Consider the following 16,470-nt stretch of genomic DNA (forward strand, 5'->3'; position numbering starts at 1 on the left):
CAAATATTTGTTCAATACAAACTGTAAATATTAACACAATACTGATAATTTTAAAAATAAAACCAGAAGTGAGCACTCCAGGGTTCTGGAAAGAAGCCAAGCACTAAAGTATGTCTGGCTTGCTCCACAGTGGTGTCAACTCCTGTTTTTCTTACAAAAGGAAAAAAAAAGGGAACATGGCCTTATTATAAAGAAAACCCACTGACTTCATACATAACTTGGAAAAAGTCACATCTCTCTTGGGTATCTATTTTGCCTATTCAAAGTCTAGCAAGCTTGCTATTGAAAATGCAGAGGAATACAACCTCAGCAGAAAGCTACCAGGTCTGTGAGTATAATACATATCATTGTATGATTAACACAAACAGTCTTATATTTTATAAACAAAATGGCATTTTACTTGTTATATTGGGTGACAAGCAGAATCACGTAAAAAGTACAGAAATTAATGCATACAAATGGGGAAATTACACTCTATGTTATATAAAGCTTTAATTTCCTCATAAGCTTTGACACATTCTGTATAGAAAAGATTTGTTGGAATTTTTTTCATTTTTAATCTCTGAAAGAGGATTCGATCTAAAAACCTAAATGTAAACAGTGGCAGTTACTGTTCTGAATGTAAATAAAACCCGCTTCTTGTACTTCAATTATTAGACCCCTAGCTATCAGGTTAAATAATGTGCCATGTTTATTTTTACTCATTCTGCAACTATTAATAATAATTTGATATATTTAAACTTTTCTATTTCCATGGAAATAATGATGGTCTGTTTCTTAGTAATGGCTTGGGTCATAACTAACCAATATCAGTTGTCAAGATCTTAGAGAAATATGTCTGAACCCCCTAAGAATAATTAATCTAAATCCTTTGTGCAGACACTGGGTGTAGTATGATATGAGTCACTGATTTTCTCCTCTACAGTTGATATATTCAGCAAGAAGAAAGACTTTTTGTTTAGTAGCCATTGTACTTTATTTTTTTCCCAAGGTCAAATACATTTAGATAAGATTTGTTCATCCACAGAGAGATCTAATGCCAGACTTCAGAAATTTAAGAGTTTTTTATACATTCTGCTTTGTTGCTATTGGTGTATTGTTGATTTATTTTACTTTGGTTTTATTGTCTAATTTATGTATTTATTATACTTTGAAATATAACATACACACAAAAGGGTATATGAAATATGTAAATGCAACTGAATAGTTTAAAGAGCAGTAATAAAATAAACTACCTGCATCTGACTTTCAGACCAATAAGTAAGACACTGCAATACATCCCCAAATTATTACTACTTCTGTATGTAATTTTAAATAATTCATAGTTTGATTTTACCTGTCTTTTATACTTTACTTAAATGAAATAATACTATTTTCTCTTCCGAGAAAATATGTTTTTGAAATTCATCCATGTTGATGAATGTAGCTATTGTTCATGACGTTGGTTTGTTTTTCACACAAAATATCTACCCCATTTCAAAGACATATAGACTGATTTGCCTCTTTGAAATAAACATTAGATAAATGAGCCCAGTCTACTGAACCCAACCTACTGAGTTACATGATTTCAGAGATGTGAAGTATATAGTTCTCCATTTCTCTCTTTCTTCCTCTTTCCCTGCCACCCACCCTCATATACTCTCTCTCAAAAAAAAAAAAGCCATTTTTTGTAGAGCTATTTCAGTATTTCTTATCTTGGAATGCTTAAAACAAACAAAAGGTATAGCACCAGGTTCAGAAAACAGGTAGAGCTAAGTAAGAAAATGCTAAAAACAAAAACTGTTATATAGTTCTTTTCTCCTGCTCAATCATGCTGCCAGAAATAGCTAGTACCAGCTGCATCTTGCCACCTGGGTTCTTACCTCCTGGTGACCACATTGCTAAAAGAGGGTTTGTAAGAGAGTTAGCTTTGAGTTGCTCGAAGAAGATACTCTTGGGTTAGAACATCAGTGAATAAACAGCGGCCCTAGAGATCTGGGTTTAGAAAAATACCTTGATAGGTTACTTGATGGATTAGTAAAAACCTGGGAGTGTGGATATGCAGAAGGGAAGGGAAAACTTTTTCTAATACTTAGCATTAGAAATAATTTTTTAAATTGAGGGTATTAGGAGGCGGGTTGGGGAAAAGAGAAAAGCCAAGAAGTGGATGTCAGGCTAGAGCAACGTTTGGGGTGAAGGTATTCAGGAACATTATTCCTGGTGATGAAATAGAAGAGTGATTTTTTAAGTTTTTTTAATGTTTATTTATTTTTAAAATGGAGAGGGAGAGACAGAGGGTGAGCAGGAGGAAGAAAGAGGAAGACACAGAATCTGAAGCAAGCTCCAGGCTTCTAGCTGTCAGCACACAGCTCAATGTAGGGCTCAAACCCATGAACCATGAGATCATGTCCTGAGCTGAAGTCGGATGCTTAGGCAACTGAGAGCCACCCAGGCATCCCTAGAAGAGTGATTTTTAAGAAAAGATATGGAAAACAATAAAGTTAAATTTACTTGCATTGCTGGTTACATATCTCCTAATATCTTAGTAAAATGTATTATAGACAAGAACTGCATGTGAGTGAGTTTTCTTGTGCAAATTGGGTAAGAGAATGAATTTCATGCCTGGGTTGATGCAGGAAGAACAGAAACAGCAAGCACAATATATAAATATGACCCATAAACAGGAGACTGACAACAGGCGTGAACTTAAGAACCATACCTCTACTCCAGCCTGGAAAAGGCCAAAAAGCTTGGAAGGGGTTTTGGATACATGCTCTGTGTGCAATGGTGGTTCATGTCAATCTTACCTATAATTAAAGAGATATGGAGACTTCAGCTGACATCTAGGTGTGATAGAACAAAAATACGTTTACCTCTTCCTGGTTTCTATCTGGGTACATCATAAAATTAGGACAAGCTGAGAACAAAATCAGGACAAGAGAACAAGGCAAGATATGAACCATAAGGTGCTATTTCTGTGACATTAGGTAAGAAAGTAATAGGAGTTCAGAAATAGAATACATCAGTGAGGAGTAGAATATCTGAAACCATCAGGCAGGACATGAAATTTATACCAGACTTAGGAAGAATCTATGGCATTTCAGAAGATGGGCAGAAAGAGAGAAGACCTTGTTGGGCACAAGTGCAGGAGAGTTGCATGAGCTAACATGTATAAATGAGAATTGACTGTGGTCAAATGAAATCAGTGCTAAGTGGAAGTACAAATAATACGGGAAAATCCAGAGGAAGGGATGATTAATTTTGTCTGACAGAAGATCTCTCTGAAAAGGTAGCTTTAGAGCATTTAAGAATGATAAGGGTCTAAATAGGCAGACAATGGAGAAAATTTGTTTCTCACAATATAGCAAATAAAATAAACTTCCTTAAAATGTTGTAAAGTTCATTCTAGTGCATGCCTGGGCTTGCAAGACAATAAGAAAATGAAGTAAGTCTCCAGAAGATAGTAAGAAGCAAGAACAAGAATCCAGGCTCTTAACCCAGCAAGTACCGAGAGTACTTGCCAGCTCTCAGTAACCTAGATGGAGAGCAGTCAATAAGCAAACATTGCTCAAAAGGAATATGATATTGCTACTTATACTAAACTGACAGTAACTTAAAATGTATTACATTTGAAGGCAATAAGAATTTTTAATGAAAAATAAAATAAGTACATAATGCTAAACGCAATCCTCCAAGAAGATGAAGTAATTCTAAACTTGTATATAGATAATAACAGAGTTCAAATAAATAAAACAATATTTGACAGAATAAGAGAGTTTAAAAGATTCATAATTAGATTTTTAACCAAGACCTTTCAGTAACTAACTCATGCAACAACAGCAATAAATAAACTAAAACAGATAATAAAACAATCTGAATGAAATTAACAAAGTTAACATAATCTATTCATCTATATATGTTTTGTAAACTACTTTTTCACTTAGTATTTTTAACTATTGATTTTTTCCTACCAATATTTCTCTCCTTTAAAGACTTATTATATCTAAAAATAAAGACATTAATCTATTTTTAAATTTTAAAAATATAAAATCCAGTGTTGAACAGGAACATATGTTCTTATTTCATTCTTTTATCAAAATTTAATTCAAATGATAAAGTACAGAGAGAACATGATAAGTGACAAAATCTGGACTTTTCACCAAAATAATTACTCTTTAACTCAGTCATTTTTCATCTTAAGTCACAGGCTTCTTTGAGAATCTAATAAAAGCTTTGATCCTCTCTCCAGAAAAACACATGCATGCAAACTATTTCAAAGAATTTGTATTAATATTAAACTTACCTATGGAGCCCAGTGGACCACAGAACTTGTTTAAGTAGCTAAGTATATGTGAAAATTTTGCTGCTAAAGAAACTAATCTTATTTAGAGTGGGAATTCAATGAAATATTTTTTAAAATAAGTTAGCACCAATTTCTTAAAAAAAATGTTACATTTACATTTTTATTGCAGTTCAAAATTATGTGTCCAGTCATTTTGAGCATCCATAATGTTGTCTATCATCTTTCAATTAAATAGTCCTTCCTGAGCACTATGTATGTGCCAGGCTCAGCATGGAACCAAGCAGGTGCTAAAATCAATGCTGTCACCCTCAGAAATGTATGACTATGTAAGAAAAACAAATAAGAAAACCAGAAGGTGATACATGCAAAGAGTAGATCAAAGTGCTAAGCATCCCAGTGTCTAACCTGAAACAATATTAGAATAAAACTTGAGAAAAATAAATATTTGCCAACTATGCCGAGTGTATGTTTGATCAGAAAATTCACTTAGAAAATATTTTAAATTAGTTTTCCTATAGTGGAAGACTGTGTAAATATTTTGTACAAATACAGGAGAAACATGCCAAATATTATTTTTCTTTCTTTCCCTCTAGACAAAGGCTAATTTTCCTAATCTTCCCAGGAAATTCCTTAATTTCCTATCAGTGAAACTCTTTTCAGTCAACATGTGTATGCAATTTCCCTATTGTAACAGACTATACCATGCATGCGGCAAGACAGCAAATTGTCATGGACAGAATCTTTGCTTCCCAGAATAGCATGCATATTTATGAAGCTGTGAACTTGAAAAGAACAAGCTAATCTTAACCACACATGGCTGTTGGGAGGGGTTCTGCTGGATCCCAGACTTAAGAGGGTACAGGAAGAAAAGAATAAGAATGGAATGGAACAGAAATGGAAACAGGAATGAAAATAGCACCTCAGAAACTACCTCATCTCTAATTTCCCAGAGTCGGTAACACGTATTTTGAGTGTCTTGCCCTGTCTTACGTAAGTTTGCTGCCTGCTGCAATACCTGCTAATTAATTACAGACGGAGAAAAGGAAACAATGTTGATTATTTTAATGACTTTGAAGATCCAATATTTAAACTGTCTACAACTCTGGTGCCTTATATTTTCTGTTTTCCTAAGGCTCCAATCTACAGCATTGTCTTCGTACCAACAATAAATATTTTCCAATTATAATTATTTGACTAAGAAGAACTGAAATGAATCTCAATTATCATTCTAGGAGGATAATGAATACCACATTCGAAGATCATCACAAAGGCTTTCAATGGAGCCTTCCAATAGGGAATCGATTGTGTTCCTTTTAATGGAACGTCTAATGTTGTCAGTTAAGTAAATCAGTCCACTAAATATAAGAATAACTATTTTCTTAAAGACTGAAAAATCTCTATAAAGTACAACACTAACATTTTAATAAATGCTTCCTCTCATCTTGCTGATCACCGTATTAAAGTCGTAGTTAAATGTCATTACTTCTCTGTGTTGATACCCTCAACTCTTCATCTTATCTCTTTCTTTAAAATAAATTAGTTCTTCATTTCTCAACAACTGATGGAAGTAATGTAAATCCAAAAAGCAGCAATTATGCAAAAACTTAAGTCAAAACCGTTTTCTTTTTCCCCCCTCTCTAACAGCTTGTAAGCATAATTAATCAAATCAAGCTTCCCTCTCATCGTGAAGAGCTATAATTTCAAAAAGCAAATTACAGCATTCTTGCAGTAGCACATATAAAGTATATTAAGAAAATATGTATATGAAGTAGGAGTTTGTTCTTGGTGATAAATTTTATTTTATTAAATCCCATTCGGTATCACAAATTGAAAATCATATGATATACACTGCCCATTGAAGGAGCTATCTTAATATAGGAATTTTGAATAACTCAAAATATAATAAATTAAAACACTTCCTATGTCACAATAAATCAGTCAGAGGAACAAAATTAATGGACACCATATCCTCAGGGATAATCTCAAACATATCTAATGTATTACATTAGTAAATATACCATTGTAGTTTCTTTTTTTAACAAACTCATCACACATATGTAATAAAACAAAACAAGTACTATTTTTAAGTTTATATATTTATTTTGAGAGAGAGAGTGAGAGTGGGTGGAGGGACAGAGAGAGAAGAGACAGGGAGAATCCCAAGCAGGCTCCTCATTGTCAGGACTGAGTCCAATGCGGGGCTCAATACCACAAACCAAAAGATCATGACCTGAGCCGAAATCAAAAGTTAGACACTAAAGTGACTGAGCCATCCATGTGCCCCGAAAAAAAGCACTATTTTGAAAAACTTGTCTGTAGTGTCCCAAAATGTCCACAATTAGGATATTACCAACCTCCAGCAAGATAGGTTTTTTTCAATGTTTCCAGAAAACAGCATCTAATAATAACTCCTATTATTTGCAGAAATGTATGGCTATTGCTCCCTCAGTTACAAAGATTCAATAAGTCTATGTGTCCAAATATTTGCCCAAGATTATAAATGCAGGCAAACTATTGAAAAAGTAATTTCCTTCCCAAAATACAATATTAGAGAGAGCACTTTCTTCCACTGAAGCATATCTTAAAATCCCTCTTTCTTACCAGACTAATTGAATGTAGAAGACTAACAAATTTTATGGCTTCCTACCACTTACTACCACCCTTTCCTATACAATTATTCCCCTGAGTGTTATAATGCTATTAAATCATCTATTTGGCATACGCATGTTTAATTTTAACATTGATTGAGCTGTCTGCATCTTCCTTGTATTTATTTGAATCAATGCTGCCTCTCTACTTTGTTCCCAACCCAGGACCAGCTCCAGAAAAGGCACTTTCAAAAGCTGTTTGGTATAAGTGATGATGATGATGACAGAAATTATTTGTTACAGTCAAGATATCTCATCATCTAGAATCCAGTTTCAGTAGGAGGTAAATGCACTATTTTTCTTAAAAGCAAAGGCCTTATTTACAGGGTTAAAGACTTCCTGACAGAAATCCCGAAACACAAAAAGAAGCTATCGACTTGCACACTGGAGCAGGCACAGCATATGTGCGAAGCAAGCACACGCACCTCCCAAATGGAGAAACTGACTCCGTCAACAAGACCCTTTTGGTCCTCCCGAAAGGATAAACTACTAACTAGCTCTTTCGTTCAAAGAGAAACAGCATTTAATTCACGTTCATAAAGATCATATGAAGCAAAACAAATGTGGACTCATTCTCACTTGAGGGGAAATAGTTAACCATGAACAATTCAGAGCAAAGCAAGTAACAGACCAATCTTGAACCAATTATAAATTGGTTATGTTATGTATATTCTTATGGGATGCATGTAGATTGCCCTACAGATCACTAATAATTACTTTTATCTGTATCAGTTGTTAAAGATACCAAACTATTAAGTTTTACATAAGACCCAGTATTAGATTCTAAAATTAGTTACGTTATTTTATACTAATATAGTAATATAAAAGAATGCACATTATTTTAACTTTCATATATAAGAAATTCTGTATGCAATATATACATACACATAGTACAATCTGTACCAATCCTCAGCATAAATATCATAATTTGTGAAAATACAGAGCTGTCCAAAATTTGATGAGAAGAATAAAGAACACTGCAAGTTAGAAAATTCCATAAATGATGCATTTCTTATGTTCTTTGTATTTCGACAAAAATATGCTATCAAAATATATTATCTATCAAATACAAAACTTAAAACATTCATGAAATATTTTAAAAGTAAATGTTAACTTCGGGAATAAATATGGATTTTTCAGAAATATTTATAAATATATCAAGCAAATATGAATAATATTTGACAACCAAGCTTACTGTTGTCAATAGTGTTCCCATAATTTGTTTCCAAATAAAAGAACCATTAGGTTTTCCAGCCATGAGAAGATCCAGGTACACAATGCCCACAGTCTAGAAATGGGAATTAACTTTGGAAGAATTATTAGATACCTCTGATCTCCTGATAATCGTTAAATATGAAAGGATGGAAACATGGAAAACTCAGGGCAGGAAAATCATTAGAAAAACATCAAGTAATAATTCTCATGTAGCTGCGCGTGGAAGCTTTCCACACGGCATACGGTATTCTCTGTCGTCTCCCCCAGGTACTCAAGGAATTCACAGGGCCCTTCAAAGACACCCCCAGCTCCAGGAAGATCAACCCGCCACCTCCACTCATTACTAAGGCAGATCGCCATTAGCCGGTCACTCCAGAAGACCTTGGCGCTGACATATAACAAATAACGCAGTGCTCCTCATGTCTCATCACATTTTTATTCAAATAAACGTCTACTTGGAGAGTAAAAGAGAAAATATTTAGAAACACAGGAGACTCGAGCTCTCTTTGCTGTTTGCTGTTCTGGATGAGACGCAACTCCACCCTGAAAACGAGCCACCCACAAATATAATCCCTCTATGAGGGTCAATCAGAATGGAATCCACACTAAGCAGAAAACTACTTTTCAAAGTTGAATCTCTTTGAAAGCTGCAAATCACATTTTTAAGTTAAACCTTTCTAGCTCTATTCATCAAAATCTTAAGTGAATCTGATCAAATATTATAAAACAAAGTGGGAGGGGCACCTTGTAGCTCAGTGGGTTGAGCATCTGACTTTGGCTCAGGTCATGATCTCACTGTTGTGGGTTCCAGCCTCGCGTTGGGTTCTGTGCTAACAGCTCAGAGCCTGGAGCCTACTTCAGTTTCTGTGTCTCCTCTCTCTGCCCCTCCCCTGCTCATACTCTGTCTCTCTCTGTCTCAAAAATAAATAAACATTAAAACAAATTAAAACAGATAAAACAAAGTGGGGGGGAAATCATGGCTAAATAAGTACAAAACCCTGACTCAACTCTTTCACAGATTTATCATGTACTTCACCCTCATTTTTTCAACTTCCCCCAGAACCATCATTTTTCCTCAATTCTCAGATGTCCTTCCTGGGCCATACCCGCACTTTGATTCTCCCACTATCCAGAATGGGCTTCCTCGTCTGTGTTGCTCCTGTTCCTTAAGATCAGGAACTCTTCAGTCATCTTCCACAGCAGCCCACAAAAGTGCCTCATGTAATAAACGTGTTACTGAGATGAAGGCAATATTTCATCTTCCGCTGGAAAGTGGACTAACCATTTAGCCAAAAAAAAAAAAAAGAGGCAATAATATATCCTTTTTCCTTCCCACAAAATAGACTGGAAATAATAGTGTAAAGCCCAAAAGGTCAGGGCACAGAATGAGAAAAGGCCTAGATCTCTAAACTTCTCGGATTTCTCCATAAAAGAGAGTCAAGTTGAATCTTGCTCTTTCCTGATCCTGTGAATTTGCTACTCATGAAATTATTTAAATAAAGTATACATCTTTACTGAATTTTATATGTACCTTAAATTATAATATTAAACCATATTTTAAGAGTGTGTTTTTAAAATGATAGACATTTCCAATTCAACATTCTATGTTTTTAATTTTTTTTTGAGAGACCGAGAGGGACAGCACATGCAGGAAAGGGGCAGAGAGAGAGGGAGTTACAGAATCTGAAACAGGCTCCAGGCTCTGAGCTGTCAGCAAAGAGCCCAACGCTGGGCTCGAACCCATGAACCATGAGATCATGACCTGAGCCGAAGCTGGACACTTAACCGACTGAGCCATGCAGGTGCTCCCCAATTCAACATTCTAGAATAGAGGTTAGAAAACATTTTTCTGGATAGGGCCAGAAAATAAATATTCTAGCTCTGTGGGCCATACCGTCTCTATCACAGCTACTGAATTCTACCACTGGAGCATGAAAATAGCCATAAGTAATATGTAAATGGATGGGCAAGACAGCGTTTCCATAAAACTTCATTTCCAAAATCAAGTAGCAGGCCAGATTAGGTCTGAAAGCGGCAGTTCGCCAAACCATGTTCTAATATAAAACCATGGGATATTAGAACCTTAGAGCCAGAGCAGGCTATAAATTATCTAGCTTAGCAACATTTTTTAATTCAAAAGTATTATACAACAATTATTGTCCTTTGTAAAATACATAAACATTTCTTTGAAGAATACTTTCAAATAAAATCATAAAGAAGCAAGCGAAACTTCCCTCTAATCTCACAACACTGAGACCTACCGTTAACACGTTGCTATTTACTCCTGCAGTCATTCTGTGTAAATCTCATGTATAAATTTCATTCTTTTTCAGATGATATAGGCACTTTTTTGCAAAGTAATTATCATACTACCTATGCAATTTTGTGAGCCATTTACCTATTTAACAACTTTTCAAAAGCATTTACTTACCTCCTTAAATAATCTTCAAGAGTATACTTTTAAGACTGTGTAATTTTATCATCAGCTGTTTATGCCATAAGTTATTTAATCAGTCTCTTAACACGAGACATTTCCTTCAAGATGCTGTGCTATTATAAATAACTAGACAACGGGTCTCCTTTTGCATAGATCCCTCTATGACAATCAGATTACTTTCCCATGGCAAATTCATAGAAAGGGAATTATGAAATCAAAAGGCGGAAAAAGTTTTGTTTTTAATTTTGTGGTTCTTGATACATATTGCTAGATTGCCCTCCTGAGTGGATTTATCAATTTATCTACCATCAGTAACTACAATACCCACTGCCATGTACTCTTGTTATGTTTTTTTTTCTTATAGTTACCACCTCGCTGAGCTTCAGTAGTTTAATGTGTGTTTCCTCCAGCAGTGAAAAAAACTGGACCTTTCTCCTAATTTTGGAGAGTTATTCTAAGAATTTCAACTATCATTTGAAAGACAAAGAAGATACTGAGGTTCAGAGAGGTAAAGTATTGTCTCATGGTCACAAAGTGAGAGAGAGACAGATCTAGGACCAGAAAGCAAGTCTTTAGCTGACAAAACATAGCTTTTGCCATTGTACTATATGTTACCCCCACCCATCTATAATCTATATATTTGGATCAGTCTTACAGAGTTTAAAAACTACTTCTAGTTTGGGGCCCCTGGGTGGCTCAGTCTGTTAAGTGTCTGACTTCAGCTCAGGTCATGATCTCACAGCTTGTGAGTTCGAGCCCCACGTCAGGCTCTGTGCTGACAGCTTGGAGCCTGAAGCCTGCTTCAGATTCTGTGTGTCTCTCTCTGCCCCTCATTCATTTGCATTCTGTCTCTGTCTCTCTCAAAAATAAATAAATACTTTAAAATGTTTTAATTGTTTCTAGTTCATCTTATTGCTTAAGGTTTAAGTGCAAGATAACCAATACAAGGTTGTTTTCCCTTTGTTCTTTCCTCTTTCCAAAGTGTTTTGGACCAAGGTCTACTGTAAAGGCAAATTTTATAATGAGTTATTTTATGTTCTGCTTTAATTTGTATATTGGAGAGGATTTTTAAAAAGCAAACCTTGTGAATAACAAATATATCAAATAAAATATATATTTCTAATGCTATAGAGGGTTATTCTTAGAGATGGCCATACATCTTGGTTTGGCCAGGGACTGCCTCAGTTAACACCTCTTTTCCAGCATAATAATTAACAGAGAATACTCTCTCACTCTCAGAAATTTTCCCATGTGGAAAAGAAAGTGAATCAGAGTTGTACTTAAGAACCACTGCGTAGGAAAAGCAAGAATCTCTTTCTTCCAGAACACTAAACTCAATGACCTCTCTCTTAACGATGCTTCTGGTATTTTTCAACATCTATGCAAGGTATGGTCCAGTCAACATTCTGAAATACATTTCTCATGAAGTCATTATAGTTTTACTAATACTAACATTTTTTTCTATGTGGATCTTGAGAAACTTAACAGAAGACCATAGGGGAAGGGAAGGGGGAAAATAGGTACAAATAGAGAGGGAGGGAGGCAAACCATAAGAGACTCTTAACTACAGAGAACAAACTGAGGGTTGATGGGGGGTGGCAGAGAGGGGAAAGTGGGTGATGGGCATTCAGGAGGGCGCTTGTTGGGATGAGCACTGGGTGTTGTATGGAAGCCAATTTGACAATAAGTTGTATTTTTAAAAATCTTTCGAAGTAAGTTAAACAATCACTTTTTCACCATTAAATTTTAGTTTTGCAACCTAATAGAGCAAATATGATTATTTTCTAAGCATACTGAGGCATATTATGTGTGTGTGTTTGTACAAAACCAAAGCGACTTGTTAAAAGTACCCTAGATAAATAGTCAATAAATATTCACCTTCTCTAAACTGTTTTTTCATGAAAGATAGACCAATTTCGCCCACTGATGTAAGAGTTAAACAAACTTTGTCTCTGAGTATAAGACTTCTTCCTATCACAGTTTGGGATATTTTGGTGTTCTGATCTGGGTTATCCCACTTCTATCACTCCAAAATGTCAAGGTCACAGTGATTCTTCTTTCTGTAATGCAAACCTAAGTATGCCACTAATCTTCATGGAGCCCTTTATGTGTGGCCTTCACACAAAAGTAATATCTAGCTTATCCCTCACCTCCTTTCACAATTTGGACTTGCTGCCTCTACGTACGGCCTTAAACATCCAACACAACCACTGCCTGCTGCCTCATGCTATTGTGCTTTTCCTCCTCTGTTCCATGGTCTTAGAATGCCATTCACTCTCAGTCCCATCCGGCAGCCATTTTCTCTATGCATGGTAATATTCGTGGTGACATATCATTCTAAACTTTGCTCAGGCGACACTGACTGTGGGAAACCCTCTCTCAACTGGATCAGATACCACTTCTCCAAGTTCTTCCTGTGCAAAATCCCAAATAACATCTGACACGTGCTTAGCCAGCTTTTGCTACATACAGGCATTGTGCTAGATGCCAGGCAAAGGCAGCAGTGAGTAAGAGACACATTCCTGCCCTCAGGGGGTCTTACATTTTACATTCACAGTATGCTGCCCTGTTCACCATTGCTTTACTTAGTTATCCTCGCCAACAGATTCCAAATCCCATGCAAGTAAAGACAGTCTTGTCTTTGAATTTTCAGAGCCTGGATTAAGGCTTGGAATTCAACAGGAGGTTAACCTACCATGAGAAATATCCCGATAAAACATGACATCTGGACTTCTAGTTTCCCCAGAGTAAGAAATTCAAGAATTACTAAAACAAGGAGAGTTGGATGAATTGCATATGTATAAGCTTTTAGTTTACCTAAAATTAAATATTTCAAAAAATATTTTTCTCTACCACTACTGAATTTACAGGTTGAAAGGTTGCAGTAATGTTTCTCTCTCATCTCCAAAACTATTGCTAATCTTCATTTTTTCCCCCTGCAATATGAAATCTCTTCCACTTAATTCTAGGTGTTCGACAGAAGTGAAAGTTGCCATGACGAAGAATAGGTTCTCAGCTTCCCTTCTGCTGAGCTGTTAGTTCCTGCCTTAAAATAGGCAGAGGATACAAAGGTCAAGCACGATAACCTCATCCCTTGTGACAGGTCAACTAATATCTATAAAGTTGAAATGGAGCTCAGTAATAAAAAAATTTTGCAATTGCTGTAGAACAATTTGGGTACTACTTTATCTTGATTTAGGAAGCAGACTATTAGAGATGTCTCTGGATTCAAAGAATGTGCACAAGAGGAGGGCAAAGTGCTCAGCCTTAGAGGACCCTCGGTAACATGGACAAATATAGACCCGCGTGCTGGATCTCCGCACTACTGTTCTTTGTCAAGGAGCCTAAGGAAAAAATTCACTTTATAATACTCATCATAGTAGCAAACCTTCTAATAACCTGCTACTCGTTTTTCGCCCTTTCCCATTTTCCATTTCTCCATTTCCTTTTTTCCACTATGCATGATGTGTTTTGCGGGTGCACATGCAAAATCATGGTCACGTAAGTGCAAACGCACCTCTGTCTACCTCCTCATAAATCCTGACAGCTTAGTGTTTAAGCGTGCCAAGGAAGAATCTATGAAATAACGCCTATTAAACAAGATACTGTCCTATGTTTCAATCTAACTAACTTGAGCATTTCAGGAACTGTCTAAACACATCATCTCCAACCAGCTAAAATAAGAAATTAATCATTCCTCATCTTAAGCCACAGTTCATTAATGAACAGCCAACTTAGCAGGTTGCTCTAAGAAATTTTCAACTAAAATAAATAGGTGCAGCTTTGCAAGTAATGTTGAATGAAATGTTCAGGCTTGGAAATGAGTGATTTCATTCATTTACTCATTCAAAAAATATTTTGGGTTTTTTTTAGTTTCATGTTTTTATTTAAATTCCAGTTAATTAAAATTTGATGTAATATTAACTTCAGGTGTAGAATTTAGGAATTCATCACTTACATACAACACCCAGTGCCCATCACGACAGGTGCCTCCCCTTAATCCCCATCACCCATGCTTTGAGCATGTCCTAAATACAAGATTGTGTGGTGAGCATTGTACGGAAAAGGTAAAGCTGAATCGGCAATACATTGTTACCAAGACGCTCCTCCTCCAGTGGCAACTTATGGACAGCAGCAGAAGTGACACTAAAGTGTCCTAGGAGCAGATGAGGCGTGAGCATTGCACACTGGGGGAATCAGAAATGCCTTCATCTGGGACACAGCTCTTGTCTGGATGCCCAAGTCATTAGAGAGAAGGGAGAGGGACAGGACATTTAGAAGGAGTTTCAGACAAGGCAAGGGAGGAAGCAAAGCAAAGCACAGAGAATTAATCCCAGTTGCATGGGTCACTGAAGGAGGGAACACCCTAGGACAACACTGGCAAAGTAGGTTTGGGCCAAATGATGGTGTGCCTTGAACGCCAAACAAAAAGTCTTATTCACATGAACCTACACTCCACGGGGAAAGCACTGAAGTTTTTGGAGAAAGGATTCAAAGTCTGGCTTTAGTTCAGTTAACTAGACAAAAGAGACATTTCTTCCCCTGAGAAGAGTGGAAGAAAGGGAAAATAGGTGGAATGCAGAGAAGTTTAGGAGCAGAAAAGACGGAAGTCAAAAAACCATCTCCTCTCAATTCATACAGTAAACTAAAATGGTCCTAGCAGAGAGCCAGTAGATACAGGTGAGGCGAGGAATCTATGCAGAAAGAGAAAGTTGATTATAAAGGCTTATGGATTTATTAGACATTTGTTATAGAATAGAGGGAAGGTAAAAAAAAATGGGGGGGGATTGTTGGAAATGTAGTTGAAAGGTAGGTGGGAGCTGAGCTGTGACAGACCACAGAACAAATGCTAAGCATTCTGCCGCTGATACAGCAGGCCATGGGAATATATCTGAATATGAGCCCGAGTGCATTTAGGAAGACAACCCTAGTAGCTGTGTTGAGGATAGACAGGACAGGGGATAAACTGGGGACGACAAAACCAGCTTGCACGCTAATCCAATAAGTGAAGGGAGAGATGAGGATATATTCGATTAATTGTTTAATAAACCAAAGCATAATCAATTTAGAATACGGAGAAGGGCAGATCTAACAAAATTAACAGAAGCACTCCCTGTAAAACATGTGAATGAAGCTATGTCACTTGAAAAGATATTTCATATTACAAGAGATGCAAGTAGCAAGAGTGGGAAATGCTTGAACCCATTTGCTCAAAATAGGCAAGAAGAAAAATAAAAGAGTTTCAGGGGCACCTGGGTGGCTCAGTCAGTTGAGCGTTGGACTCATGATTTCATCTTAGGCAATCATCTCACAGTTCTTGGGTTTGACCCCCAAGTCGGGCTTTGCACTGACAGCAAGGAGCCTGCTTGGAATTCTCTCTCTGCCACAGCCCCCTCTCAAAAATAAACATTTTTAAAAAGGGAGTTTCAGGGTAAAGTGATCATGAGCTTATCCACTGAAAGTTATTCTAACAGCTATATAAAGAGTAAATTATTTTATTAATTACATAACATACAAAAAAATAGCCTGGAAAATGTTGGCATTTTCTAAACACTGAATTCTGTGCCAGCTTTTCTCTCCATCGTTCTGCTGCTCAGAGATACACAGTCTACTATCAACTTCTCAGGAGTCTTTTCTTGAGGGTTATCCAAGTCCCTAAAAAAATTAGCTATTCCAAGAATCTATTCTTAAATCTCTAAGTATAAACTATCACCCGAAGATTCAAATGTTAAGCTAGAAAGAACAGGAGCTGATCATTCCTCTAGGGAAAATGTGATACTTTTGATTTTAACACTATACATTTTAAGGAATCACAAGCCCATTGAAGAAATTTTTTTAAGAATATAGAAGATAAATACAAATCCTGTAGCAGATGGGTCAGTCAGGTA

The 16,470-nt window shown here is 36.3% G+C and overlaps 1 protein-coding gene across 1 annotated transcript in view; it reads right to left on the reverse strand.

Moving 5' to 3' along the window:
• The window catches only part of HS6ST3 (heparan sulfate 6-O-sulfotransferase 3), a 650,727-nt gene that overhangs the window by 440,726 nt on the left and 193,531 nt on the right, over positions 1-16,470 (reverse strand). The window lies entirely within an intron of this gene.

The sequence above is a fragment of the Suricata suricatta genome, chromosome 4, assembly GCF_006229205.1.
Source record: "Suricata suricatta isolate VVHF042 chromosome 4, meerkat_22Aug2017_6uvM2_HiC, whole genome shotgun sequence".
Taxonomy (NCBI): Eukaryota; Metazoa; Chordata; class Mammalia; order Carnivora; family Herpestidae; genus Suricata; species Suricata suricatta.